The sequence below is a fragment of the Equus przewalskii genome, chromosome 29, assembly GCF_037783145.1.
Source record: "Equus przewalskii isolate Varuska chromosome 29, EquPr2, whole genome shotgun sequence".
Lineage (NCBI taxonomy): Eukaryota > Metazoa > Chordata > Mammalia > Perissodactyla > Equidae > Equus > Equus przewalskii.
This window is the reverse complement of record NC_091859.1, coordinates 9,320,731-9,347,385: the sequence shown is the minus strand read 5'-3', so window position 1 is coordinate 9,347,385 and position 26,655 is coordinate 9,320,731. Positions and strand designations below refer to the sequence as shown.

Below are 26,655 nucleotides of genomic sequence, written 5' to 3'. Positions count from 1 at the left end.
TCTAAAGCGCTCTGTATGAGAATTTTTAAAACTTTTTTTCAGAGGGTCATCTTCAAAGAGGTATAACACTCTATTTTAATGTATCCTGTCTTTCTGAACATATAAAACATATAGAGTTACATTTAATTTTGCCTATATTGTCTTGTATGTATAGAATCCGCACTAGATGGCCAATGAATATTTCTGAAAAGGAGGTATTTGTGCACATATGAGAGTATTCATTCATTTCTTAGGAAGGTGTAGGCAGTGGAATCAAGAGAAAAATATGGGGTGCAACAAATTATTTTGAGGCAAATAAATAGCTAGGTTTAAATATCTTGAAGAATAAATGTTTGCAGTCTGGTTCACAGTTGTTAAACTTTTTTTTCAAATCTACATATTTAATATTTTCAAAAAGTTATTATGGAACAAATATATGTAAAAAGCCATATTTTAAATATTTTCCTTTATTCATTCTAATTTATTTCACTAGATAAATGTATTCTCTGATTTTGTTTGGTTGGAATAAGAATATTTGCAAAAATCAATCCTTGCTCTTATCTTTATATAACAACCTGCAATGTAAACATTATAATACAAAATCAAGCAATCCTGGATGTAATTTAACTTCATAACATAAAAAAATTGATTCGTGTATAAAAATGTGCAATGATTTTAACAAAAGTCTATTAACATTTCAAAGTCTCTCCACTTGGGTGGCCTATTACTATTTAAAATCGTACTTCAATTAAGAAAATAGTCATATTCAGCACTTTCTTATAGACTGCACTTACTGTCGTGGATCATACATTGCAGGTGCTTGCAATACATTGGCACCTTTCCAAAGAAGTAGTGATTAGTAAAGATCAGGATAAACCTCTATCCACTGACTTAGATGGTTAGCATGTCAAACTACCACTCACCAGAGTTACCGTTTTAAGCAGCGTTTATTAAGGGCTGTTATCTAGGGTATACAGACAGCTCAAAATTCACTTGGATCTTTTGTTAATGATTATTAGACCATACTTTCTTTTGTGTGGCTCATTAAATTTCTAAGAAGTGTCAAAAATACATTATTTTCCATTAACGCTAATCGTTTAGTTATACTCGATTCTTCTGTGATTTTTTTTTAAGATTGGCACCTGAGCTAACAACTGTTGCCAGTCTTCTGTTTTCCCCCCTTCTTTCCCACCAAAGCCCCCCAGTGAAGAGTTCTATATTCTAGTTGTGGGTGCCTCTGGCTCTGCTATGTGGGACGCCACCTCAGCGTGGCCTGATGAGAGGTGCCATGTCCGCACCCAGGATCCCAACCAGCGAAACCCTGGGCCTCCAAATCGGAGCGTGGGAACTTAACCACTCGCCCCAGGCCAGCCCTCTTCTGTGAATATTTAACACCACTCTTTTTTACAAAAGTGATTTTCAGATCTATGTGATTCTCTAACATTATATACAAAATAGGGCAGCATATGAATGAAAAGAAGTTTCTCCTATTATCTCTCACAATACTTTCATAATTTGACGCTCCCCCACCTGCCCCTGGTCCCCAAAATCACTATAATGGCTTCCCATTGCACTGCCGGTAGAATCCAGTCTCCCTGCTTCGTGCTATGCACCCTGCCTACCTGCTCTCTCTCTTCTAACACTGTCACCCATTCTGTTCCCAGCACTCTGGCTCTTAGAACATACTACGTTTTTCCCTCCAGAAGAAAGTTGTCTGGCACTCTCTGGAGAGATAATCACCACCTCCTGACCCCCTCCCTCACAGCTATTTTCTTACCTGGCTGCTTCCTGTCCTTCAGAACTCAGTCACCTTGTCTGTCTTGTTATTTGTTTTTCTGCCAAACCTGTCAAAGTGCCTGTCACATAGTGGGTGACCAAAAAATATTTGTAGAAGAAAGGAAAGAAAGAAGGAAGAGAGGAAAAAGGGAAGGAAACAAAAATTGTCTTTTGCACTGTTTATTGCATATTGTGTGGAGTTATAAATATATACCCAGATAATTCCATTTTAAAATTAATGCATCATAAATATTATGATAAGCTCTAAATAGCCTTTTGTGTGATATGCTTCTACAGCTCAAGGCTGTGCAGGTTTTAGGGGCGTGTTAATTACACAAAGACTTGAAACATTTCTTTAAGTATACTATTTCATGCAATTGGATATACCGTAGATCTCTGGATGGTTCATTATAGTAATGAAAGCAACATCCCTGTAAACAATCAGCGTTACATGCATCTGAGTGTATGGATATAGGCTTTCCTATTGTATGCTTATGTAATGTGGTCTCTCTATAATTAGCTAATCAGTTTAAACAGTTTTTACTAATTTAATTTTCTTCTCCATTTCCTATTAATAGATTGTCATGGTTGATTTACCTGATGTAATTAATAACTGGGGAACTACTTTCTGACTGCTGAAAGGCATCATTAAAATGAATCTTTAAATATTTTCAAGCTATTTAATTTCCTTCCTTAAAGACAGATTGAAGAGAGTAGAATCAGTTTCAAGAGAATAAGAGTTCAGTACAACATTAATATAACCTATAGTTATTTTAAGTGATCAATTTAAGAATTCGTTCAATTAGTTATCTCATATATTTTTAATCTTCAAAAATTATAGTTACTTTAATTGAAATAATTATCCTTAAAAAGGTAGGAAATTTTATAAGGAAACATAAAAAAGAGGAAAAATTGGAAACATATAAATTCAAATTTCACAATATATCACCGAAAGAATAGAATACCTTTGTATTTCTGGTGTATCATTGAATTTATGAAATGGATTTTTCCATTTACCTTTAATGGGTAGACCAAATAGAATTTTAAGGGTCTACATTGCCTTAGAATTGCAATTATATATGATTCATTCATTCAACAAAATATTTGGGTACCTTTTATATTTTAGTCAGTGTTCTAGTTAAACTAAGGGATCATTACATGATAACTATGTTATTCATTTACTCAGTAATTATTTATGGAACTCTTACCACATACCAGACATTATTGTACATTCTGGGGCAAGAGCGGTGAACAAAAGAGTCTTTGGCCTCATGGAAATTATAGTCAAGTAGGAAAAGAGGCAGATAGACAGATAGATAGATAGATAGATAGACAGATGGATAGGTGTTATGGAAAATTGTAAGAAAGGAAAAGTGGTTTAGAGATTCCTGGGGAAGAGGAGATATTTGGAAAGGTGAAATTGTTTGCAAGATTATAGTGATGATTATAAAGATGGGTTGTAGTATCTAAGATGGATAGCTAGGGATGTGAGGACATGAGTAGGAATGAAGAAGTTATTTGCAGTGGATGTAGGTCTTTCTAGCTTTGGAGAATTGCTGAGTTTTGGGTATTTGTGGGATTAGTTAGAAATATAGAAAATGGTGTTCAGAAAATGAGATGTTTACAATTGAGATTAAGGGAATTGGGTGTAGCTATTGCTATTGGTGGGACATAGCATGACTTTGAAAGTGGGTGGCTGAGATATGACTGAGGATCAAATCATTGAAAAAGAGGAGATCGAGATTCTTCTGCATGGATATTGAATCATCAAGAATTCTGACTGGATAAAAGAAAGTGGTGGTGAGTCAGGTGTTAACATCTTTCAGGAAAGAGGGAAAGTAATTAAACTACATCCTTAAATTAATGCAGCAAAGAAAGGTATCAGGCAGTGTAGTCTGAGAGTTTGGACTTTGAAACTGGCAGTTTTCAGGAAGGGAAAAGTCTGGAAGTGACAATGAAGAGTAAGGACTCTTATAGCAGAAATTTCATTGGACACCTAAGGTACTACCATAACAAACCAATGTTACTAGTCTATCTGGTGGGTGTGGTGGATTGTACACAACACCGTCTGCCCACCCTTCTAATGGGCCTTGATAAATGGCAGAATGTGGAAAGCCACAACCTACATTTTCAAGGTTCTCTTGCAGCCTAGGCTCCCAATGTGATTTAGCTTCAGTCAATCTCATGCCCTCTCAGAAAGCTCTCTTTCTGTGGCTTCTGTTCTGTGGGCTGACAAGCACACCAGGGAAATACATGGAGCTTCTGTCACAGTGTTAGCAGAGGTCTCAGCACCTTGTCAGCCAGTCTGTGGATGCCGAGAGGCAAGGCATGTGGCACAGATCTTACTGTTCAGACTATAGCAGATATGCTATGGTCCTGGAGCCACCACTGCTGTTGTTTTCCTGATCATGACAGTGGTGCCAGAAAGCTGGAGACTTCCTAATAGGGGAAGAGAGAAGTTTTTTGTTAAGTTTTATGGGTTCTTATATATTTTGGGTATTAGCTCCTTATCAGATATATGGTTTGTAAATATTTTCTCCCAGTGTGTAGGTCGTCTTTACATTTTGTAGATGGTTTCCCTTGCTGTACAGAATCTTTTTAGTCTGATGTAGTTCCATTTGTTTATTTTCTCTTTTGTTTCTCTTGCCTGCTGAGACATGGTAGTCAAAAGGATACAGCTAAGACCAATGTGGAAGAGTATACTGCCTATGTTTTCTTCTAGGAGTTTTATGGTTTCAGGTCTTACATTCAAATCTTTAATCCATTTTGACTTAGTTTTTGTGTTTGGTGTAAGATAATGCCCTACTTTCATCCTTCTGCGTATGGCTGTCTAGTTTTCCCAACACGATTTACTGAAAAGACTTTCTTCTCTCCACTGTATGTTCTTGGCTCCTGTATTGAAAATTAGCTGACCATAGATGTGTGGGTTTATTTCTGGGCTCTTGATTCTGTTCCATAGATCTGTGTGTCTGTTTTTCTGCCAGTACCATGCTGTTTTGATTATTGTATCTTTGTAGTGTATTTTAAAATCAGGGAATGTGATACCTCCAGCTTTGTGTTTTTTCCCCCAAAAAAACAAACAATCAAATTAAAAAATGGACAAAAGATCTGAACAGACATTTTTCAAAAAAAATGTATACAAATGGCCAAAAAGCACATGAAAAGATGTTCAACATCACTAATTATTAGGGAAATGCAAATAAAAACTACAGTGAGATATCATTTCATTCCCATCAGTATGACTATAATTAGAAAGATAAAACATAACAAGTGTTGGAGAGGACGTGGAGAAACGGTGACCCCCATACACTGCTGATGGGAATGTAAACTGGTGAAGGCACTATGTAAAGCAGTATGGAGATTCCTCAAAAAATTAAAATATGGAACTACCATTCCCTCTTATTTTAATTTATTTTTTATTGAGGTAACATTGGTATATAACATTATATAAATTTCAGGTGTACATCATTATTTTTCAATTTCTGTGTAGACTACATCATGGTTACCACCCAAAGACTAATTACCTTTCGTCACTGTACACATGCACCCTTTTACTCCTTTTACCTTACTCCCTCTTCCCTTCCCCTCTGGTAGCCACTAATCTAATGTCTATATCTACGTTTGTTTGTTGTTGTTGTTATCTTCCACATATGAGTGAAATCATACAGTATTTCACTGTCTCCATCTGACATTTCAATTAGCATAATATCCTACAGGTCCATCCATGTTGTTGCAAATGGGAAGATTCATCTCTTTAATGACTGAGTAGTATTCCATTGCATATATATATATATATATATATATGTGTGTGTGTGTGTGTGTGTGTGTGTGTATATATATGTAGTGCATATATATATACATATATATATATGCCACGTCTTCCTTATCCATTCATTCATTCATGGGCAGTTAGGTTGTTTCCAAGTTTTGGCTATTGTGAATAATGCTGCAATGAATATAGGGGTGCATATATCTTTTCAAATTAGTGTTTTCATGATTTTTGGATAGATTCCCTGAAGTGGAGTAACTGGGTATTTGCCTAATTTGACCACGTTTAAATAAGCATAAAGACAATACTTGAACTCTGAAATCTAAAACTAATCTATTTGAAATAAATCCAATACACTTTTCCACTCTTCTGTACTGTTTTCCCAAAGTAGAAGAGCTACATAAGAATTATAAATCTAGAAAGCATCTTCTCCTGGATTTTCACAATTCTCTTGGAAAAATTTAATATTGTAAGAACTATTTCAACCACGAGCAACAGAAAATTTGGTATATTGGGAATTTAAGGTCCTTCCAGGTTCGTGATGCTGGTTTGGTGGAAACTTCAGAAAGAGATGATGAGGAATGTGGGAAAGGAGAGAAGGAACAAGATCCCAGAAATATACCCAGGCTAGAATTTGCAAGTCCTGATGATTCATTGATTATGTAGTAACGAGAAAAAAGAAGTTAAGAATTGATTCCCAGATTGCTGGTTAGAAAAAAAGAGTCATGAAAATATCCACGTGAATATAGAACCATATTCAAAAAGAGATTTTTTTGAGGTGACTTTGAAACATCCAGACTATGTGCACCAAGGAATTTGAATATGAGAATCTGAGCTTATGGGAGAAGCCAGTGATAGAGTGATAGTCTCAGAGGCCTGGACCGAATATCAGAGTAAGTGTTGAAGAGCAGCCAAACCCAAACATGAGTCAGGAATTAGATGAAGCTGAAATAATTGTGGCACAATATTTAGAATATTTTGCTATTTACATTTTTTAGTAATTTAATTATGTAAGCACAGTATGTTAATCAATATAAAGAATATGCATTTGTATTTGTGTTTTATTTGCACTTATCAGAGTGTCTTTATACATGTTGGTTAATCCTCAAGGTTTCCGAGAAATGACAGGTTTTATCCTATGTGCAGGCTTCCTTTTGATTTACCCTCTGCCAACAATTCCGCACGACGAGCTGGTAGGAAAGAGGGATGTAGCCACATTGTAGATTCCACTACGGTTGAGTTATACTATCTGTTATTTTTCAAGTATTGCTCATTACAAATAAAGTATCATTTTTATTGTCAGTTCAGTTTTTATAGTGATTTAAAAATACTTAAAGGCAGAGAAGTGTTATAAAATTCATGGAGATATCAGTAGTAGGAACACATTATACATTCTTGCTCATTAAATTCCTTTTAGTTTTCACATATATGATCTTACAGATTACAGTTAATAGCAGGAAAGAACACTGAAGGAATGCAAAAAAATGCCTAAGAAGGAAGGAACTAAGAATCCACAGGTGATTCTTCTTTATAGTAAAAACATAAGTGACAGCTTAAATGGTAAAATGTCGTAGAATAACAAAGGAGTTAATTTATTTCTACAATGGATTCTCAGGGAAGGGACAGTGGATTGAACAAAGGAAAAAAGCTAAACCGTGCAGCATAGTTTAGTATATTTACTTTAAGAGATAGAAATCAAATTTATTATAAAAGTAATTCTTTTGAATTTCTAACTGTGTCAAAAATGTATCATTTAGTTGTATCAGAATACTATGGTACCTCCCTAAATTTTTTTTTAATTGCATAGTCTTAATAGGTGTTTATTTACTTGGGAATAAATTATAAGAGAGTGCGTACCTCCAAAGAGGTCCTAACTCTCTGTGGATGAAAATGCTTATTGAAAAAATTGCTTCTAAAAGGGTTAAAATAAAATGTCCTAACTTAAAACTAATTCATTTTCTCAGATGATTGTAAAAGGGCAGTTGCAGGTATTTGTCATATTTAGGAACCCAGTATGTGAATTAATGTCATAGGATGTGAAATTCAAGGTCTTCCTTCTGAGTATTGCTTATCGCTTAAATTAGTCTGCTCCTCTGGTAAAGGAAGGTAAGGTTTTTTAAATGATAGCATCAGTAGGTGTGTACATGCGGGTAGGACCCTCAGGAGAGAAGAAATTTTCTCAGCAACTCTGCTGATTGCACTGACTCTACATAAGCAATTAGAACAAGGTGGGAAAATACAAGGTTAATAGGCAATTGCTTTTCTGTACACGAACAAAGAACAAGTGGAATTTGAAATCAAAAACACAAACCCATTCATATTATCACTCCCCAAAATAAAATACTTAGGTATAACTCTAACAAAATATGTACAAGATCTGTGTGAGGAAAACTATGATACTCTGGTGAATAAAATCAAAGAAAAACTAAATTAGTGGACAGATATTTTATGATCATGGATGGAGCCCTTGTATCAATCTAAAATTATTACATAATAAACAGTAAAACAAGTAAACATTTTTGAAAAAAGCTAAAATTATAAAAAGAAATTCAATAAAAACTAAAACACAATCTATTTCTTTTACTGATTGTATAGTATTCCACTGTGTGAATGTATAATAATGTAATCATACATGAATTAATAGGCATTAAGTGTTTTCTAGTTTTTTGCTGACACAAAAGTGGAAAGGTGAACATACATTTATACACCATTTGAATAATTTTAAAAGTATGTGATAGGCTAAATTTTTAGAAGCAGAAATAAGTCAAAGAATATCTGCATTTTCAATTTTGATAAGTATTACCAAGTTGCTTTCCAAAGAAATGTATGACTTTAAATTTTCCCTAATTGAATGTGTGCCTACTTTGCCAAAGTCACTTTATAAATGACATCTGTGACATTTACGATCTTATATATGACATCGATGACACTATGAGGAAATATTGGCTTCATTTTACAAACAATGAAAGTGTATTTCTAGTCACTTAGAATATTAATTCTGTTTATTGCCCTTTTCTGTTTCTTGGTAAACCCTATTTTTCTGCTCTTTACCCAGTTTTACAAAACAAATTTGGTTTAGCTTTTAAAAATAAAATATGTTCATGTTTTTAAAAATTTCTTTGTAAATTTTCGTTGTTTTGAGTTGAATCTTATCAAGTCCTGTCACTGATACTGTTTTTAAATAACTATACAATGGATTTTATGTATTTATTTAAATATTGATAATACTGATGTTGACAGATCCCAACAAAAAAAGAACCAGGCCATTGACTTTTTGGTTTCTATATTCTATATTTTTTTCCAAGTCTCCACTTTGAAGACATTAAGGAGTAAGGTGCATGTACTTTCAAATATAATTTTCTTTTTTGTTAGAAAAAAAAATCAAGGCCTTCCCATTAGTAACCAGATTATTTTAGGAAAGGAGTCCTAGAGGTATTTGAAATATGATAAATGCCTTTATAAACACAAGATCACACATATGCTAATGATGAAGGAAAAAAGCAGATGATCAAAGCTCATAACAATAAAGGACTGTGTTAGAAAAAGAGGTGTGCCTGTGAGGTGCCCATGAGCATATAGTGGTTCATTTCTAATTTGCAAGGTACCATGGAAAGCCAGGTCCATGTTAAATGTGCTCTTATGCTTAATTGATCTCTTTGGTAAACATTCTCTAAATAATTAAAATGTTCTTTGAAAATTTAAGCCATTTTTTGTTTGTTTTATTTTGTTGTTAAGGTAACTTTGGTTTTTCACAATATATAAATTTCAGGTATACTTCATTATACTTCGACTTCTGTATAGACTATGTCTATACAGACATAGTCTGTGTTGTGTATCTGTTCACCCCCAAAAGTCTACTCTCCGTCCGTCACGATATAAATTTTCCCTTTTACCACTTTCACCCTCTCCTCACTCCCCTTCTCGTCTGATAACCAGCGATCTGTTCTCTGTATCTATATGTGTTTGTGGCATCTAAATAGGTGCAGCCACTATGGAAAAAAGTATGGAGATTCCCCCCAAAATTGAAAATAGACCTACCATGTGATCTAGCTATTCCACTTCTAGGTATTTATCCAAAGAACACGAAAACCACTAATTTGAAAAGGTATGTGTACCCCTATGCTATTTGTAGCATTGTTCACAATAGCCAAGACTTGGAAACAACCTAAGTGTCCATCAGTGGATGAATGGGTAAAGAAACAGAATACTATTCAGCCATAAAAAGATGAAACATTTTTTGGTTCCTAACCTGTGTACTATAGCTTCTAACTAATTCAATGTAGCACATCAATAAAATGATTTCACCAGCTCTACTCCTGTATCTATACTTATCCATCTGAAAACACTATGTTAGACAATTTATTCATCCCGTAATTATGTATTGAGTCTTTACCTTGGGCCAACCTTTGTGCTGGGCACCTGAACAGGTGACTAAAGCACCTAACCTGACCTTGAACAGGTGCCAGTCTGGGGAGAAGCCAGTCAACGAAACCGGCGATGATGACGTCAGAGGCCACTGAGGTGTGTGTGGAGGAGGGAACCCAGATTCAACTGGAAGGGACAGGATAGAGAAAGTTCCCTAAAGAAAGTAACATTTGCGGTGAATTTGTAAGGAAGATTCAAAGTTAGATCAGGAAAGTTGTATTCCAACCTGGGGGTCCAGCATTATAAAGTCTAGAAAGTAGAGAGTTCGGGGAATATAAGTAATTTTGTTTGGCTGAAGGCACATATGAGACACTAGCAGTAGATGAGACAGGAGAGGGAGAGGTGTGCTGGGCCATCAAGTGTCTTTTGTGTAAATATGAAGAATTTAGATTTTGTTATGGAGTCATTGGGGATCCGTTATGGGGTTTTAAGTCAAGGATGATAAGGCAACATCTGCTAAGCATCAGTCACATTGTTAGCTAACCTGCTAACGTTGATGGACACTACAGAAAGAACTAAAATCAGGCAGAAAAAAGTCACACAAATAGTGCGTCTCAATAGGCCCTAAGGGATTCAATTTATGGTAATCTTAGGTCTTATTTATTTAGCGCTGTATGTTTATGTGTTAAATGCTTTTCATGCCTGGCATCACTTAAGCTGCCCAAGAACCCTATGAGGTCGTTACTAGGCTATTTTCTTTTTTTTAGTCAACAAATGAAGACATTCTACTGCCTAATTTTGCAAAACTAAAAAGGGATTCAAACAACCCTTCCTTTGAATAGAGAACGTCTGTTCCCGTAGACGTGCTTGGCCTGTCAGGACACACAATCAGCTCAACAGTCTGACGTGGTGGGTCCTTAAAGGACTCCTTACCAGGCATCCACCTATAAATATTCATTCATGCGTTAATTTTCATTTTTGCATGGAGCATTAATTAGTTTCCTAATGCTGAACTGGGTGCTGGAGACATGAAAGTGAACAACACAGTTTTTCCTTCATAGAATCTCCAGAATAGAGGAAGGCTTGAGGCAGCTTTGAAATTAAATGTATTTTTATATATTTGAAGTTAAATTGTATGTATGTATGCTCTTGCCCAGTGCTTTATAAATCAATATTTTCAGGAATATTTTCCTATGCCATCCAAATTTGCATAGGTGTAAATTGTATTTTAATCAGTTTTAATTACTGATATCATTGTATATAAATCTTGATTTTCATTTCTGATTATTTACTTACAATGATTTTCTGGAGGATCTATTACTTACTTAACAAATAACTTTGTGCAAGGTTGTGCCAGTTAACACTCCCATCAGCAAATTTCCCTATAGCAGTGGTGAGAGGGTTTTTTTAAATGTTTATTTCAAATGTAAATGTTATCTCTTGACATATTATTGGAAAGTATTCAAAGATGGGTCAACAATAGTCACAAGGTTGACCTAGTAATTTTCAGAATCCTCTTTGTATGGCAGGGAGTTTTCAACTTTCATTGTTTTGCTTAAAAATGTTTCAGAAATTTATACTGCTAACAATGACTACTTTCAGGGAATCCTTCATTTATTTTGCAATGAAAAATCTTACAGTAAGTGGCTTTTTCTTTTGCTAGTTAGCTATTGCTGTGGATTTAACAACTGCTCATCTATCCTACTTCCATTTGAAGATTATGGAAAAGATGAAGACGGAAAACAAGGAAAAAGTAAAAGACAGCTAATTAGAATATTTTAATAGGCACATCAACTTGCCTGGATGAAGCTGAGTTAGTTTTGTGTGGGTGGATCTGTCTTTGGACTTGGCCTTCTTTTTATCCTTTCTAGTCATGAATATTTTGTTTGCAATTGCAATTTCTTTGAAGGTTTTTCTTTTGCGATGACTACAAAATTAGTACATCATAACTTTAATTTAAAATAAGAGAAATATTCATGAGTGAAGACTCTGGAGTTATATTCTGCCTTTAAATTCCTGCTCTGCCATGTACATTTTTTACTTTCTGTACCTCCTTGGTTATCACTAAAATTGGTATAATCATGACACTTATTTCGTGGTGTTGTCTTTAGAATTAAAGGCATAAAATCTGTAAAGAGCTTTGAATAGTATCTGGCACCTCATAAGTGATTAATAAATGATACATTATTTTCATTTCTTTTAAAATTCCGTTCAGTAGTCAGTGATTTCATTTTTGCTGTGCTGATAGATTAAAAGTTACATAGGAATCAAGTTCAAATGTAAAAATAAATTTGAATTTACATGTAACAATTGGAAAAACTAACATGTATTCAAGTTTGAGGTTCAAATTACCTCGAGCTCATGAGAAATGTATATGTCTGTGGGAGGTTATTATATATATGACATGTACACATGCACGCACATAAACATCTGCCTTGTGTGTGTATATTTGTATATCAGTTATTAAGGAAATATACGGAAAAGCTATTTGAGAAATATTCAATTTTTGGAGATTCACTTGAGATTTGGAATGTGTATGATGATAACCTTTGGAATCTGCCGTGAAGAAATGAAAGGATAAGGCATAAGCAACCAGGTGATTGAAATAAGTTGCTCTTTTCTGAGGAATGTATGCTTTTCTTTTCCTCTTCTAGTCTCTCTTAACATCTAACAGATAGAAGATAATGCTTCTGAACTTTTTAAAATGTTCACATTACTTCTGTTGAAGAAAGGCAAGGTCGACCTCCCACAGAAAGGATCTCGAGTTCTTTGTTGTCAGAGAAAAGGGAGAGTATTTCCTTTAAAGGTGGTGTCCAACATCCTCTCTTATTCAAGCTGGATTTTCAGAACTCTGACCTGTCCTGGGTCCACAGAAGCCCCATTTGATGGTGGGAGTGAGTGAGAGCTGACCCATAGCTTTGAGCTTGGGGCAGAGAGAAACCAAAGCCTGAATTTCACACGAGAAGACTTTACACAATTTCAAGTTTAAAGAGAAAGTTAGGAATCAAGGGCTGTGAAAGGAAGGGTTCTCAAAAGGGGTTAGGTGGAGTAAGCAGGTTTAGAAAGCAAGGCCTGGAGGTATTCCCTGATGCAAGAGGACATGGAGAAGAAGAAGGAGCTATCGAGGTCCCAGAGATCACCAGGCAGAGAGGATTTTATACAAATCCCTGCAATTAAAACCTGGTTCACAGGGGCCCGCCCTGTAGCCGAGTGGTTAAGTTCACCTGCTCTGCCTCGGTGGCCCAGGATTTCCCCGGTTAGAATCCTTGGCACGGACCTAGAGCCGCTCGTCAGGCCATGCTGAGGTGGCATCGCACATAGCACAACCAGAAGGGCCTACAACTAGAATATACAATTATGTACCAGGGGGCTTTGGGGAGAAGAAAAAAACAAAAGAGGAAGATTAGCTTGTTCCAATCTTATCCACCTTGGCTTTGCACCTGCTATTTGCCCTGATATACGATCTCAGACCAAAGGTTGGAGAAAAGGCGGATGGAACAGACACTCTTTAGTAATATAATTTGAAGATCTTCCCTCATCAACAGGAGAGCTACTGTTGAAAACCTTCTTTCCCTTATAATTGTCTAATTCTTGTGTAATATCTGAAGTTTATGAACCACTGTGGAGGAGTACAACCCACGTTTCCACTGTCGACACATCCAAACACCTCACTGGGGATTCATGGACAAATGGTTCTGCTGTGGTTTGGACCCCAATGAACTGGTCTTGTTTCTATTTTTTTAAATGCCTATAAAATATGCTCTTGTGATTTGTAATTCTTTAAGCTTTAAAAAGTTACTGCCATAAACATTTTCTCATTTGATCCTTGGACATAATACGTGATGGACATAGTTTTTGTATTATAAACTTTATTTCAGGGATGAACAGCAAGGATACACAGATGACAAAGTAAATGCCATATCACAAAGTTTAATAGTATGTGACTAGAATCCAGATCTAATGGACTTAGGACTTATTTATGTCAGTTGTAGGAGTAAAGGCTCTATAGTATTATTTTTTATATCCTTAACACTAAGATAACTATCAGCATATGGGTATAAATTTAGGAACCTCCAGTCAAGTAACAGGGCCTCAAATTAAATGTCAGAAGGGCTCTGCTCTTGTTTCAGCCCTACCGCAGTCTGTGTGAGCTTGGAAAGGTCCCTCCACCCTCTCATAGATTGTTCTCCATCTGAAACTGCTTACACCTTGGGTACAGAGCAAAGGAGAGATGTGCGTGTTATATTTCAAAAGGATCTCTAGCTACTATGCAGAGAGCGGACTGAGAGACAAGGTGGAAGCAGATATCAGGATATCGGTTATGAGGTCGCTGCAATAATGCAGAGAAAAGATAAGGATGACTTGGACCAGCATGGCTGCTGGAAAGGAAATGAGAAGTGGTTATATTCTGGATGTGTTTTGAAAAGTAGGGCCTACAGAATTTCCTAATAGACTGAATGAAATGAAAGACAGAAATCAAGGGTGATTTCAACTTTTTTGGCCTTGGTAATATCTAGAGAACTTGGACGGAATCTTGAATACCAAAAATGTGCTTCAGAGGTACATGTAAAATTTAATTAAAAATATTCCCCAGACATTTAAATAAGAATTTCAGCCTGGGTTTAAGCTGTGTATATTTAGTTTCACGTTCATAAGATATAGATTGATGAAAATACTACTTTACTAGTAATCTATGTAAAAAAAATAAAATGGGAGTTTTTCTTGCCAAAACCTACAAGAAAATACTAACAATGATAAAAATGCAGTTTTCAGTTTAGGTATAATAAAACAACTCAAATGAAAAAGACCTGAGGGGATTTGTTTGGAAAGAAGATCAATATGAATCAATGATACCGTGTGCTAAAAATGTAATGCAGTTTTAGACTTATCCATGAATGGAAGTATAATGTCTGGATAAGCCTTTCTGTCAACCAGGGGTGCTCATCTGAACCACAGGGGGGAAAAAACTATTTGAGTAACTATTCTCACCTCTCCTAAGATGGTACATTACTTCTACCACTCGAGACGCTGAAGAGAGAAGTGAATTCACTATGTAAACAGATGCCTTGAGGGCTAATTGTCTTGTGTAACTATGGTTGAGAAATACTGGTCTGGGTGAGGGTCAGTCACCGCTTTCTGTCAAATTTCATTGGAACACAGCCACACCCATTCATTGACATCCTACCTGTGCTGCTATTGTATTGCAACAATAGACTCAGTGCTGGGAAAGAGACTGTGTGGCCTGCAAACCCTAAATTATATGATATCTGGCTCTTTACAAAAAAAGTGTGCCAACCAATAATCTGGATCCATGAAGATAATATATCTACTCTAGACCTCCCTGGTTATATACTATCTGAATATTGTATCTCATTTTCCACAAAAGACATTGATAAACATTAGTTTTGAAATAAAGATGAATAGTGCGGTGTAGGACTGGAAAATCTATATATGTGTTTAATTCAACTTATCAAAGAATAGTGTCCTTCGTGTATATCAAATACTGTATTTAGTTTGGAGTAAAGAAAGAATGAGCCATAATCCCTGTGCTCAATGAACTTATATTCTAGTAGAGAAAATACACATGAACGGATGTAATGCTATGTGGCAATGTTAGGTGGATATAATCCTGCTGATGGTGGATGGGGAAAGTTTCATGCAGAGTAGGCGTTTGACCTGGGCTTTAAAGAAAACTTGGAAATTTGATAGGCAGACAAGAAAGAAAAAGTATTCTAAGAGAGGGACATATTCAAACAAAGAATAAAAGTTATAGAAAATGAGGGATCTTAGTCCTTTTGGGCTGCTATAACAAACATACCATAGACTGAGTGTCTTATAAACACCAGAAATTTATTTCTCATAGTGCTGGAGGCTGAGAAGTCCAAGATTGAGCACAGACAAATTCAGTGTCTGGTGAGGACCTGCTCCATGGTTCACACATGGCCATCTTCTCTCAGTGTCCTCACATGGTGGAAGGCAGAAGGGAGCTCCCTGGGGTCTCTTTTATAAAGTCACTAATCCAATTCATAAGAGCTCGACCCTCATGACCTAATCACCTCCCAAAGACCCCACCTCCAAACATCATCACATGAAGATGTTTTTGATGTATGAATTTTGGGGCAATACAAACATTCAGTCTATGGCAATATCTCTGTTGGAATTTAAGCACAAGGAATATTTATAAACCCAGGTTAACTCAGAATATAACCTCAAATTTCCTCAACCTGGTTCCTTCCACCAGCATGGCAGCATTCTCTTGATACCAGCAGCTGCTGGATGACTTGTTGGTACTCCATCCTTAATCTACACCAAGAAATTGACGACATCAAGGTAGCTCTGTTCTGTGTTCTGTGCTTTAGTGAGCCCTGCTCTGGTGCTCCTTTGGTCTCATTCTTCCCATTAGAACAGATGTTCTTGAGGCCAAGAGGATATACCCAACTAGATCCCCAAATATCCCTTCTAGATCATCTCTGTGTACCAGGAACCCTGAAATTCCCTGACTCAATAACCTGAGCCTACTTCCAAGGCCGGAATAGACCTCTTCCTTTGTCTACAGACCTCATCTCTGAAATGTGCACCTCTAACACCATCAAGCCAAAGGGAGGAGCTTGGACTTACGGATCAGAATGTACACTTGTACACATGTGTCTGAGTCCCCTTACTGTGTGGAACAGACCTGGCGGTGTTGGGAAAAGAAGGGGGACAACATCAAACCTCCATCTATACTCTCTTCATAGGCCCTGCTGATGTTGTGGGCAAACCCGTAGCCAGATGCTAGAAAACAGATACGAGCTGCTGATCAGACAGATCAGACCCACTTGCATAAGGACCAAGAGCCCAACAAAGAGACCAAATAGAAACTATTAAGGAGAAAAGACTTGGCAAAAGGGAACAGAATGCCAGATCCTGGCCTTTTGATGAATTGCCAAGATTTTCTATCTCTTTACAAAGATGAAGCCTAGCAGCTACTCTATCATTATTCTCAGCACATTCAGGTGCACCTTCTTTTTAGCATTTTAATAGTTTGGCTCTTTCTTCCCTTTCCTTTCCATAACCCGCTGCCCTCTGAGCCTCAAGAATTTATGAGAAAGAGGCTTCAGTGTTGATTAAGACTTTTCAATATTTGAGAAATACCTAATTTATTTATAACTAGTTTATCATTTGTTTATTATGAAACTATATATAAAAGTATCTCACGACAAATAGCAACTTGCCTCCAGGATATCACTACCTTTAATCATCTTACTTTAAAGAGAGTATTATTTCATTCAAATTCCCTTCTTTGTATCCTTTTCATAAACTACAACAATCCAAAGATTTTCTTTTTAATGAGTTTTAAACCAAGCATTACTTAGCAGTATGCCCTAGTTTTCTATACATTGTAGATTCTGCTTAAAATAACTTTTTGTTGTTTATGCATAGGCATTTGCAGGCTATTTAGGCTTTGAGGTCAATTTAAAAAGTATAGGATTTATAAATAGTGAAAATGAACAATCTACTCAACTTACCAGGGACAAGGAAAATTAATTTCTGTACAAAGACTGTAGACTTCATTTCATATTTTGCATATAAGGTTATCAAAAATTGCATAAATGATAAAAACTGTTTACATCTTTCTTGTTTTATTTCTTCATTTAGTAAAGCTTATTCTTTTTATAATACACAAAAGAGTAGCCCTACGTCTCTAGACTTGGCTAGCTAGAATTGCATCAGACAAGTTGATCAGAGTCAGGTTGCAGAAAACTGTGTATATCGTGCTAAACCACTTGATCTTTATCATGTGGACAGTGGGAATTTGTCTGGTGTTTTGTTTTTGGTTTTTTTCTTTTCTTTTTTTGGACAGTGTGATGAGAAGATTTGAGTTTCAGGGATTTTTTTTTGAACTCTGAAGGCTGTCTTGAGAGTGAAGATTCTAAAAGACAAGAAACAAGTTAGAAGGCTGTTACTATAGTCCTTGCCAGAGGAATTGAACTGGACCGGGGCAGTGGCAGTGGGAGGCAGAGAAGGCGAGAAAAGGACAATGAGAGAGAAGTGTTGGTTGTGGGAGGTGGGAATGTTGAGCCTGAAGAACAAAAACCACACACAGAATTTCAAAATAGTTGAGGAACTCTTATCCGGTCTCAAGTGAAATTGAATTTCTTTTAAAATTTCTGTAGGTAGATGACTTTTGATGGAGGCTGTGCTTGCTCCTAGAGGAGACATTCCGAGTAAAAGGAGCAGTACAAGTCATCTTAGATAATAGATGGTGGCCCAGTTTTACTAAATCTTAGGTATCATTTAGGTAATGATGAAAAATAAATTTAGATTAACTTGAATTCACATTCTCCAAGAATGAGGCTAAGAAAGAAAGATTGAAAGGTTTGCTTGTAACGAGAAAAGGTCATTTGATGTATTTTCTTAAATTATAAATCAGATCAATGCATGGTTTCCATGAAAATGTGGTATTCCACTGGAAAACAGAGAGGCGCTCAAAAAATGCACATCCCTTTTTCTGAGAGAAAATGTTCTTTATTGTGTAACTTCCTCTCAATGCCAGGGCTCCAAGCTGGTCCTCTTCAAAGCCACATTAATGTCTCTCGCTCTGTGCATCATTGGCTTTCAGTTTCTTGTTCTTTGATCCAACTCAGCATCAAATGGACAATCGCAGTGTTTGGAGCACCACTTATGCTTAAGAGCCAACCTTCACCTTGGAAATAACACTACCTTTAGCATATTCCTTTAAAATTTTCATTTAAAAAATAAAAATATTAATGATAAACTTCTAACAATAAATGTAAATATTCAGCAAAATAAAACCACATAATATTAGCTTCTATAAACTGGCTAGTATTATTTAGTGATAATGATCCATGCCTCTAACATTTGCAAAAGCCAATAATGGTGTGTCTCTTCTTTTAGTTGTTCAGTCATTTGATAAATATGTTTTGAGAACCTATTAGGTGCCAGGTACTTCTCCAGGCTTCATGATACAGAGAAACGTGCTTGTGTTATGGAGTTTACACAGTTCACAGGGAGTAGACAGTAAACAGAACAATTTAAGCAAATATGTGGTATGTTAGATAGTGACAAATATCTTGGTTGAAAATAAAGCAAAGAAGGAGTGTTGCAAATTTAAGTAAAGTTGTTAGAGAATGCCTTGAGGAGAAGGGTGTGTAGGAATAAAGACTTGACTGAGATGAGGGAGAAACTGTCTGGGAAAAGATAAAGTGAATAGCAACAGCAAAGGCCCTGAGGTGGAAGTATTCCTGGTATGTTTGAGCAAAGAGCACAGTTCCGCTACAAGAGAATGGGTTAGATAAAAATAATCAGTGATGAAATCAGACCAGAGGAATGCAGATAGTGTAAGATATTGTCGGCAGCAGCGTTGACTTCGGCTTTTCCTGTGAGTGAGGTAAGAAACCACTTGAGCGCTGTGAGCGGGGTGGTGGTGCTGGTCTGACTCTGGTGGTGTGAGCAGAATCTCCTGGCTACTGTGCTAAAAATAGACTGAAGTAGGGCAACTACTATTATTGGCAATGGTTTTGACCTCTTCTCTGAAGCAGTTTTATCTGAGTTAATCTGATTATAAGGAGCAGAGTCAGGAGTACAAGAGTCAAGTCCGTGCACAAACGGAAGCAGCAGTTGAGAAATCAGGGACAACTTGACAGATAAAATTCAGAAAAGTGTACAGTTCAATGATATGGGTTATATACAGCAGGTTGGGATGCGAACATCATTAGCGCAAATGAATGACCATTTCACACTCCTAATGATATTTAGTATAACATAATACCCACATAAAACAAAGTCTGATTATGTTAATTTAAATTATATTTTGAAAACAAATAATTTACTATATTTTTTAGATATAGCAATTCAACAGCTTATATTACGTATCAGTGGAAGCACGTTGTTAGATTGACAAGATGTTGGATGCTTTGTGCCAAAAGCAGTGTTGTGTGTGGAGTGTGCTCTTTAATAATGTTGTGTTACAAACTAGATTGATATAGCATATAGATAGATGGTTCAATACAATTGCAAGGAAGAAAGTACTAAAAGTAGCTAAGGGTATCAAGAAAGATGTCACATAGATAGATGAGGAAGCAAATAAGCTGGATTTTGAAGAATGCATTCAAGTTTCGTGCTGAAGGTCATCATTCATTCATTTATTTATTCATTTTCAGTCGTTTAATTAATACACATTTATTGTGTGTATGCTATATCCTGGAACTGACTAGAAACTGAAGATACAAACTTTATAAGAAATAATCTTTGCCCACTCTTTTCCAGTGTGACGGGAAAGAGCCACTTGTAAGAATCAAGTGGTGCACTGTGTGAATATGAACCTAAAGCTGCCTGTTAGTTCTATTTCCTGAGAGTGGAGTGGGAAGAAGGTAAAGGTTGATTCTGTTTGTAGTAATGAGAGAAGGAAAATGAAAAGTAAACCCTGCAAGTATCCATTCTAGGTGCTTTACACACTCACTTGACCCTTACAACAACCCTCTGAATCAATTATGTTTTCCTCATTTGACACAAGAGGAAACTTAGTTTCAGGGATGGTAACCCTCTTGTCCAGGTTGCTTAACTAGCAAAGGGAAGAATCAGGATTTGAACATGGCCACAGCCTACTTCAAAGGGGGAAGGGAAGTGCATATTACTATGTGCCTGAAAGGAAAGGAGACCAGGCATATTTGTGAGTATCTCCAATGACATGCACAGATGGCTCCAGGCTTTGAGGGTCTGGTCAGAGTTGTGGTGGCTGAAGTGAGTGAATGCAGGAAGCTTATGTCCTTTGGTATAAGAGTTCCTGAGAAGGGCTGGAAATAGCAATGCAGAGTATTGGAAGAGTAGAGTTCTGGAGAGATTATCAAGTGGGCACTTAGTCTTGAGGAATGATTAGGGACCCAGACACAGAATCTGATGTGAAATAAAAAGTGCTGGGGGAGCCAGCCCCGTGGCACAGAAGTTAGGTTTGCACATTCCATTTTGGCAGCCCTGGGTTCCCTGGTTCGGATCCCAAGTACGGACCTATGTACTGCTTGTCAAGCCATTCTGTGGCAGGTGTTCCACATATAAAGTAGAGGAAGATGGGCACAGATGTTAGCTCAGGGCCAGTCTTCCTCTGCAAAAAGAGGAGGGTTGGTGGCAGATGTTAGCTCAGGGCTAATCTTCCTCAAAAAAAATAAGTGCCTGGGAAGCGCTGGGCTGCCCATGCCTCCATTAGACCTACGTGGTCAGCTGGACTTCTCGTTTTTAACAGGGATTCCTAAGGCCTTGGGCTTGAAGATACTTGTTCTGTAAGGACAGGATTTTTGCAGACAAATGTTAAAAGCAAGAGTAAAGGTCAGAATCTTTGTGTTTAGTTTCTCATTTTGCCACAATCCTACAAGGATTCCTAGTTATTGTTGAGTGTAACTCAGGGAGCCATCGGAAACAGAGAAAAATATTTTTTGATTGTCCTTTAGGATTACATGATCTATAACTACTCATTTGTGTTCTAGTAGGACTAGCCATGTGAAAGGGGAGGCACTAAGCTCTTTGAGGGAGACAATCACAACCTTCTCGGACCCCTTAACATGCTCCAATCTTTATACAATTGAATAGTATCGAATATGAACTTTGTGAAACCCTTGTATGCTGTGGATGTTATTGTTCACATCATCTCTGCCTTTCAAAGGAGATCAGAGGCACAGAAACAGCCGTTACTGATGATCTCAGGGCAATCATCAGGGCATCTAGCCTCCAGGAGAGTGGGATCAAGACTGGATTTGATTGGCGATATCAGGAAGACATGTGCCTTTTAACCACAGGCTCAGAGGGTGTGCACGATTTATACCTCCAGGTGAGGGAGAGAGAGAACTTTGGGATTTACTTCTTACTACCTGGCTGACTTTGAAGAATTTTTCTAATTTCACTGAACTCCACTCTCCCCGTCAGTAAAATAGGGAGAATAACATTCGCATCCTCGCCTTCTCAGATTTAAACAGGATCTGATGGAAAGTGCTCAGCATGGTACATACAGGGTGACTCGTCTTCTCTTCTCCACTTTCTCCTGTTCCTCAAGAATATAATTATTATTAGCTGAACCTAATATAATTAACTGAGGAAAGAATACAGGCTCCCCTGGGACATTACTTTTGACTGTGCCTCTCTGCTCACATGTAGATTAAAAGAGAGGAGAGAGAGAAAATGAAAGAGAATGAGCTTTAATAGCCCTTTCTGTGAGGTTGTTGACAATTTTCTTAGTTGGAACAAAAGAAAAGAATAACAGTCAGGGACTCCCTCTAGTTGTTATAACTCTTGATAATACAAGATGGAGAGCAGATGTGGAATGGTGCACCCTTCGAAGAGGCATTAGAGAAGTGTGGTAGAGAGACAGGATGTATGTCCTGGCACGGAGAATGCTCCATGAGTTCACTGCAGGGGTGGCAGAGCCCGCAAAGATTAATGTGGCAGAAGTACTGGAGTTCTTGTAGCACCCTAGCTGCTAGCTTATAGTATTGGCTTATGGCCAGCAGGCCAAAAATGCCAACAGAGGAAGAGTATCATAACAATTCTTTCTTCCATTGCTTGATGCACAATGCTTTTCTTTATCTCACTTGATAAACTAAGAGAAAGCATAGAAATATGCATTTTTAAATTCTTATGACTGTACCCCTGAGAGGATGCAATAGGAAGGGCACATCGCCTCTGGGGTATTTTTGCAAAAGCTTTATAACCCCAGTGTAATCATAAGAAAATATCTAACAAATCCAAATTGAGGGTCATCCTACAAAATATGTGCTAAGTTTTTCTCAGAAATGTCAAGATCATGGAAGGCATGGGAAGACTGAGAAACCGTAACAGATCAGAGAAGACTGAGAAGACATAGTGACGAAGAACAACATGGTATCTTGGCATCTTGGATTAGATCCTGGGACAGAGTAAGAATATTAGTGGGAAAATTTAGCAAATCTGAATAGTTTATTTAATAGTTTTTCACCAATGCTAATTCCTTAGCTTTGCTAAATGTTCTGTGGTTGGTAAGATGCTAACAGTAGGTAAAGCTGGGTAAAGGGGATGTGGGAAGTCCCTGTGCTTCTTTGAAAGTCTTCTGTAAATTTAAAATTATTTCAAACTAAGTTTTGAAAAAGTCTTTATGGCACATATCACAGTGTCCTTTCTTCAGCCATGCCAACTTTATGTAAATTTGTGAGAACAGCAACTACTAGAGTTTTTGCTTATTTTATCAGCATTTCGGATACTGTGTCCTCCTCCTCATCTGTCTCTTTCCCAAACTAATTTTATTGAAGAGCCTGGGAAAGGAAAAAGTATGGAAAAGAGGAATTGAACACTGCCCGTGGAAGGTGAAGGAAAACTCTTTAGAACTAGAACTTTAGGTAGTGTTTAAGAGTATCAAAAAAAGATATAACTATGAGACATTAGGACCTGTTTAGATGCAAGACTATCACGACGGAAGAGAGGGGTGCTTTTATAGTTCATCCCTATTATGTTTTCTTATGTAACTCATATGTCAAAAGCTTATAAGGAAACCTGTGTGCTGATAAGAAGAAAATTAATACAAAGAAAATTAATTGCAGATAATCTTGGGAAGAAAAGATATTAAGTCAAGTCTTATCTAGAAATTCAAAGGCATCTCATTTTTTTAATCCTTAATTTTCAGCATTGTTGAGCCAAAAATAATCATGAAATGACCTGAAAATGTGGCCTCAGTGCCATCGCTTCTGTTCTCATTTTTATTAATCACAAAGAACAATCTCTAAGAGGATTATTTCCGTAGTCACAACTGTCATTGGTGAATAAAGCATTTGGTTGTCTCTAGGGAAGTGGGATTGCTGCCAAACAGCTCATATGCATGAGGAGCTAAGCACGAGTTGGGACATATTTTGACCTTTATGATTCAGGACTATTAATTATGACAAATCTTTGTTCCTGATTGTTGAATTAAAAAAAAAAATCTGTAACCCCACTCTCCAGGGAGAGGTGCTCAAGTAGGGCTAAAACCATTTTAAATTCTATTAAGTCAGCTCTATTTGCTCTGAGATACGTCATAGTCAAGAAGAGCAAGCTGTGGTACATACATAGGACACCCACCTTCTCAGATTTATTTTTATGCCTCAAGCTTAGGCATTTTTATAGTACTAAACCATCCTTCTAATTTTACTTGTATAAACATAACGTCCTCAACTCCCATGATGGGCATATACTCAGCAAATCCCTTCTGTTTTATTTCTGAATGTTGAATTATCCCATACTATCCCAAAGGGTTGGATGCTAAAAACATTGGATTCTGATCATGTGTATTAAAGCTGACAAAGTGTACAGAGTCAGAGTTTATTGTTATCAATTTTTTTCCCTTCACCTAGCTTTATGTTTATTTTGTCACATTTGCTTTATCTGTTTCTTTCTCTGACTTTTTATCTGAAACATTTCAAGTAAGTGTCAGATAACATGGTGCCTCACCCCTAAGGACAGCACATCTCTTGTAAGAGTGTCTTTCTGCTGTATAACTACAGGACTGTTATCACACCCAAGAAATTTAGCATGAAACAATAATGTCAAAAAAACAGTCCATATTCAGTATTCTCCAGTTCTCCCTAAAATATTCTTATTCTCTGTAGCTTTTTTATTCAGTCCAGAATTTAATCAAGGATCACACATTGATCCGTGACTGGATCTCCCATGAGCTCCCCTTCTAAAACTGATGTCTGTTGAAGAATCAAGCTGATTCTCCTTTCTCACTTCCCATTTCACAAATGCCTGTCTATACATAAAAGAAAGAAGAATGAAAGGAGGAAGGAAGGAGGGAAGGAATGGAGAGAGGGAGAGGTGAGGAGGGAGGGAGGCGATGCATCACTTTCATCCATCCCAAATTTTTCATGGTACATTGGTCTAAGTTACAAAAACTCCTGAAACACCAAACATTAAGACAAAATATAGCATTGGCAGCTGTGAAGTATTCCTTAATCAAGTTACAATATTGCTCTGTATCTTTTTCATTATGCTATGCATTGCCAATAAAATTTACTTCCTACATTTTATAATGAAACATCAAACTTTGTAATATATGTATATTGTTTTTCTTTGAATAACAATTTGACTAATAATAATTAGTCAATAATTTTGACCAATAATAATTTATAAAAATTCGAGCCAGAAGAAACATTTAAAAATTGAAGCCTTCTGATATTATACCTTTTTAATTCAATTTATTTAAATATATTTATTGCAGACAATTAGGTGATCGGTAGTGACTTTAAGCTTAAAAATACATTCCACATGGTGAGGAATGAAATGGAAATACAATTTAAGTGGAAGAAAAATGAAAAATTTGTGTCTTAGGGACGAATGTGTGTTGTTTGTTGTTTAGTGGATAATGGTGTTACAAAATTGCAAAGCTATTGTAATTCAATGTGATGTGTTTAAAAGAAGGCTGTGACATTTTTATTTTAACATGCTAAAATTTTCAATATGTCAGAAATTGCATACTTTGCTTCTGGTTACTTCAGTCATTTCCATGGCTAACACTCTGATTCAAGTCACTGTTACAGATTCTTGTCCAGATTCTTTCAACAGCCCTCTCATTGGTCTCTCTATTCCCTCTCTTGCCCCACTTTAATCTCTGTCTCAAGAAGCTGCCCAGAGGATTACATTAACACAGAAATCAGATCATGTCACTTCCCTGCTCAGAATCTTCCAGTCGTTTCCCAAGTAAGTGCTCACAGTGGCCTATAGCGTCCCAAGTTACCTCTGGGACCTAGTCTCCTTCTCTTCCTTGCTCTCTCTACTCAAAATACTCTGTCCTTTATGCTTGCCCTTCGATCATATCAGAAACACTCCACCCACTCCTTAGATATCCACAAGTCTTACTCCGTCACCATCTTCAGGCCTTTGCTCAAATGGCACACTCTCTCTGAGTGCTTTCTGTCCTCCCTATGTAAATTGCAACTCCACCCCGCCATATTTGGTTTTACTCCTTAGGACTCATCACTCTTTAATAGTCTCTATATTTACCTGTTTGTCTTCTTTATTGTCCGCCTTCTGAGCACCCACCATCATCCCTGCAAGGATGTAAGCTCCCTAAGGGCAAGAATTTTTGTCTGTTTTGACTGAAATATGGTCTGCAGCTATGTTTCTATTCTCTGACAGAGCACTGGATCCTCTTCTAGGAAGTCTATCAATGTTTTTTGGGTGAATGAATGTGAAGAATTTTTGAAAAAAATGATAATTGAGAGACCTTCTGGCTTTTTTTTTGGTAGATTTTATTATATCAAACATAAGAAGCATAGTACTTACATGATACTTCTTTTCCTAAAACAATTTATGAAGACTATTTTAAATTGTCTTCACAGACAGTCACATGAAACTCTTTCCACTTAGATCTGAGTAATTATAAAGAAAAATGGAATGGTCATTAAAGTCTGGGACAGTTGGAGACGTGTTCATTGCAGTACTAGAACTTGACCTAGGCTTTAAATAAAGAGCATGGGATTTGGAAATGTGGAAGGGTGAATAAGAGAATGATCCAGGCCAGAGAAATGACGTGAAACTAAACACATTGAACAGGGAAGAATGTATCTAAATGTGCTTTTTCCCTGAAACAGAGCATTGCTTTTAAAGGGGTAGTAGAAGTTATGATTTAGGGCTATAGTTAGAAGCTGGTACATGGTGACCTTGAACAAAGGGCTAAGGACTTTTCATTTTATCCTCTAGGCATTTGGTATTTATCAATGTTGGGGTGACATATTTTGGTGGAGGAATGGGGGGATGAAATGCCCAAAAAAAGT

The 26,655-nt window shown here is 36.8% G+C and overlaps 1 protein-coding gene across 50 annotated transcripts in view; it reads left to right on the top strand.

The window, feature by feature from the left end:
* The window catches only part of PPFIA2 (PTPRF interacting protein alpha 2), a 454,616-nt gene that overhangs the window by 213,379 nt on the left and 214,582 nt on the right, over window positions 1-26,655 (top strand). The window lies entirely within an intron of this gene.